We start from the raw sequence: 4,876 nt of genomic DNA, 5'->3' as shown, positions 1-4,876 counted from the left end.
CTAGCCTTCTGTAGCTGCCGCCACCTTGAGCTCCGAAGCTCGACGCCACCGGCGATGTCGCCGTCGTGGCCACGGTCACCGTAGCGCCCAACCGAGCACACTATCGTGCTCCACGCTTCACTAGGAGCACGCAGCACGCACCAACGCCTCCCCAAACACCCTGCAACGCCGACTCCGACCGCACCCGAACTCCGGCCGTCGCAGCCGAGCTCGCCGCCGTCGACTCCGGCCACCCCAGGCCCAGCCACGGCCACCATCCGACGCGCCATCGAGCTAGCTATCCAACGCACCTAGCCGCACGCCGTTTGGAGCACCACAGAGGAAACTCGAGGCCCCTGTACGCCGCGGACCTCGCCGGCGACTAACCGCCGGCGGGTTTGACTTGTCTGACCTGGGGTTTGACCCCCCCAGGGTCACTGACGCGTGGGCCCCATCGGCCAGGTGGTTAGTTAGTGCTAATTACCGTTAGTCAACCCCCCCTGACACTGACAGTGGGCCCCAGCGCCACTAATCCCTAATTAGGATTAATTTAAACCTGTTAAACCCCCCCTGTCACTGACGTGTGGCCCCCACACGTCAGGTTTGACCCCAGACAGCCGCAGTTGACCACTGACGTCATGCTGACGTCATGCTGGCGCAATAATTATATTTCTGGATTTAAATTAAATCAGGAAATTCCAGAATATTATTTAAACTTCAAAAATTCATAACTTTTATTCTATAACTCCAAATTGGACAAATTATATATGAAAAATGATCAGAAAAATCCAATCTATCCATCTGTACTATTTTCATGCATGATCAAACAAGTTAAATTGATGTTTTAAGCAAAACAAGGAAAAGCACTTTAAAAGGCCATGTTTGAGTTTGAAATTTGAATCTTGATTCAAATTTGTTCAAACCCTTCTGGTTTTAGTTGCATTAGCCCAACACACTCATATTGCTATGTTTCATGCATGCATCATATTGTTGCACATTGTTTGGTGATGTTTGTGTATCGATGTTCTTGCGGCAGGTTCTGCCTCCGAGGAGCACCGTGATTACCCTAACGAAGAACCGTATCAGTGCATCGAACCATCAGGCAAGCAACCAACCATTTGATCATATTGATACAATCCCATGTTCTCGCTCCTGCTCTCTTTTACTGCATTAAGACAACGCGTTTCAAACTGCTGTGTGCTACGGTAGTTGAACCCATTTCCTCTGCATGACCTGTCATTGCCACAGTAACTAGATGAAACCCACTAGCATGTGTAGGAGTTGATTGAGCCATATGTATGTGTTGTTCCTACCTTGCTATGCCTGCTATGCTTAGAGTCGTGTCAGGTCTGGTTCATCTGGGTGATGGGCTAGAGTGAAATGTTTATGTCGGTAATGAGAGTGGTGTGGTGAACACGATTTGGTAAAGGTATCGATGAGAGGCCATGTAGGAGTACATGGTGGGTTGTTTCATTGAAGCCGACCTTAAGCACTGAGATCTGTATATGTGATTTAAGATACAGCTACTACCATGCATTGGGCCCTGAAATATGACCCCGCTCGACTTCTTATTCACCCTAGCTCTCTGTCCAGGAGTTGCAAGTAGTTTCTGGTGTTTGTAGCCTACTGGAGGCCGTGGACAGCGCTGACCGTAGGGGTGGGCTGTGATGCGGTAGGTACATGGCCGGGTGTACCGAATACCCGTTAGGTATCTCGGGAACCTTGTTCACATCGTTCGGGGCCGTATGGGAAACCTCGGCCGGACTCCCTACGGATGGAACCTGAATAGGCGATAAACCTGGACTAGAGGCTTAAGTGTTTAGGTAGGTCGTGGTCTACACCCACGTCGGCTTTCGCTTGAAGTCTGCCGAGCACATGTCGTGTGCAGACGCTAAGTGGTGGAAACATGTATGAAGAAGTACACCCCTGCAGGGTTAACATGATCTATTCGAATAGCCGCGTCCGCGGTAAAGGACTACTTGGTTGCCTATACAGTTCATAGACAAGTAAATGGAAACTACTAAAAGCCTCAAGATAAGTGTGAGTGCCGAGGATGGCTCTTCCGTAGGAAGACGGAGGTGGATCCTCGGTAGTGTATTGAAGTGGTGAGTAGTGGACTCGTGTGCGCAAAACCATTTCAGTTGGAGTATCGTAGAATAGCTTAGCCAAGAGTCAAAGCTGGCTTGCTGCAATAACTCCACCAACCCTTCTTGATAATATGCATGTATGTAGGATCTGATGTAAGTCTTGCTGAGTACCTTTGTACTCATGTTGCTATAATCTACATTTTTACAGAAGACGCTGCAACCCCTTCTGATGGGTTCTATGTAGACGTTGACATCAACGAGTAGGCTAAAGACCCAGGTGGTGACCCTGAGCTTGTGAAGGACCTTGTAGTATAGCTAGGCTTTCCAAGCCTCTTTTATTTTACTAGTTGTCTGTACTCAGACAAGTTACTTCCGCTGCTGGCTTGTATGACTGTATGACTTGAATGCTGGGTCGTGTGACCCGTACCTTTGTGTATGTTATGTATGGCTCCCTGAGCCTTAAATAAAGTACTTGTGTCGTAGAGTCATGTTGTGATGCTTCGTTGTATTTGCACATATCGAGCATATTGTGTGTATGATTGAAATGCTTGGTATGTGTGGGATCTGACTATCTAGTTGTTTATCTTTAGTAGCCTCTCTTACCGGGAAATGTCTCCTAGTGTTATCGCTGAGCCATGGTAGCTTGCTACTGCTCTGGAACACTTAGGCTGGCCGGCATGTGTCCTTCTTCGTTCCTGTGTCTGTCCCTTCGGGGAAATGTCACGCTTTGAGTATCGGAGTCCTGTTAGCCCGCTACAGCCCGGTTTACCGGAGTCCTGCTAGCCCAGTGCTACAGCCCGGACCCACTTGCTGATGACCGACACGTTCAAAGCTGGGTCATGGATGCCTGTCCCTGTAAGTCTGTGCCACTTTGGGTTTACGACTAGTCATGTCAGCCCGGGCTCTTTATCATATGGATGCTAGCGACACTATCATATACGTGAGCCAAAATGCGCAAACGGTCCCGGGCAAAGGTAAGGCGACACCCGTGGGGATACCGTGCGTGAGGCAGCAAAGTGATATGAGGTGTTACCGGCTAGATCGATGTGACATCGAGTCGGGGGCCTGACAGCGTTGGCATCAGAGCCGGACTGCCTGTAGGTTCTCCAAGCCAAACTGGTCGATGTTGAGTCTAGAAATTCTTTAGTTATATGTAGGGGAATTGTTTGTGGGTTGGAACGTAAGGCTCTTTTTACTCCTTTATCTTATGGCATTCTGATCTGAGTCAGTCCATTCTTCCACCGGGGGTTAAGGAATTAGGATCTGCTCTCTCTATCAGGATCACTTGTTACTAATCAGTAGTACCTTATAAGTTTGATGATTCAAACCTAGTTCAGTTCTACTACCATATTATGTTGTTAGAATGGATTCAGAACTTTGATATGATGATGTTGAGTGTGTACGAAATCCGTTGTCAAATGTCTCAAAATCCTTCTTGAGCATTTACAGCTGTTATGCTGCCGAAATTTTGCTAGAAATTCTAATGCCCTTGCATTATGGTTGTGCTTTCAGATGACCACTCGCGACCCCAATCAAGTGGTTCGCCTGACTCGATGCCTAGATGTACCCGGCCATACCGCCAAGTTGGTCAGGGTAATGACTGAGGCTGGATACCGCTGGTATCCTGAGTACACGGTCGAAGAGCAATTCTGAGACTTTAATCAAAGCCAGTATCTCTGCACTGTCAGGATATTTCCATCTTATCCTGGATCCACCGAGCCCCTTCACTGCTCCTATGGACTCGGGGTTACTATTGAGATGGCTGTGCAGGATGCCGCCTACTCTATGATGACCATTATGCGAGTCAGATCTGGTCTATTTCGGGACTCTGATTTCCGGTATATGCCAGGATCACTTCCGGGAGCACAAGGGTATCTCCAGGCTATCTATGCTGACCTCACCCAGGAGGATTCACGGACTCGCACCACTGCGGAGATGCTCGAGGATAAGGACCGTGAAAATCGGGCCTTGAGGTTAGAGCTCTTCAATACCCGTGCTGACCACTGGGCCACTTTGACTCGGTTCGCACCGGCGGTGCAAGCTGGATATTCAGATATGCGCAATCTCTATCCTGTGAGATCTGCTCTGCCAGACGTGATGGGTTGGCGTGATGTAGGAGGCATCACCCCACCTCGCGGTCCCCGCAGGCCACCGTCTGTTGGTCCAAGACCTCATCCTAGCCCCTATGGTCCACAAGCTCCGCGAGATCGTCTGTTTCCGGATGATCATGTTGAGCTTCCAGGCTATGGAGGTGACTTCTACGAGGACTACTACGGATCGGTCTGAGTTAGTGGTAGTAACACTAGTTCGCACTAGCTGTGTCGTCTATCGTCCCGCGTGACTCGTGGGATATGACCTAGTTTGTACTCTTTCCGGAGGTGTAGAAAAATAATGTATAGGAGCTTGGGATGCCTCCGATGAGATGTAATCCTATTTCACCGTAATAGTACTTTGTTTGGTCTTGTACTAAACCCTGTATGGTGTGTATGACGATGGAATAAGAAGCAGTTTCTGTTTTTACCATGTCATACGAATGATCATCTTGCATTTCGAGTTATTCCTTACATTCTATATCCTATGTCGGAATTTTAACATTCTGACTAAAATCATTGTCTTGTTTACCTAGGATGGTCAACACGCGCGCTAACCCTACTTCTCAAGAGCAGGCCGAAGGCAGTGAAGGCAGGAATGAAAATCTGCCTCATCCTCCTTCCCTAGCCGAGGTTATGATGGAAGCTGAGAGAAACAAGCGGGAGACCAACCGTTTGTTGGAGCGTATTGAACAGAATACAGCACACCATCAGAGGATT

This window comes from Triticum aestivum, chromosome 2B, assembly GCF_018294505.1.
Source record: "Triticum aestivum cultivar Chinese Spring chromosome 2B, IWGSC CS RefSeq v2.1, whole genome shotgun sequence".
Taxonomy (NCBI): Eukaryota; Viridiplantae; Streptophyta; class Magnoliopsida; order Poales; family Poaceae; genus Triticum; species Triticum aestivum.
This window is presented reverse-complemented; position numbering follows the sequence as displayed.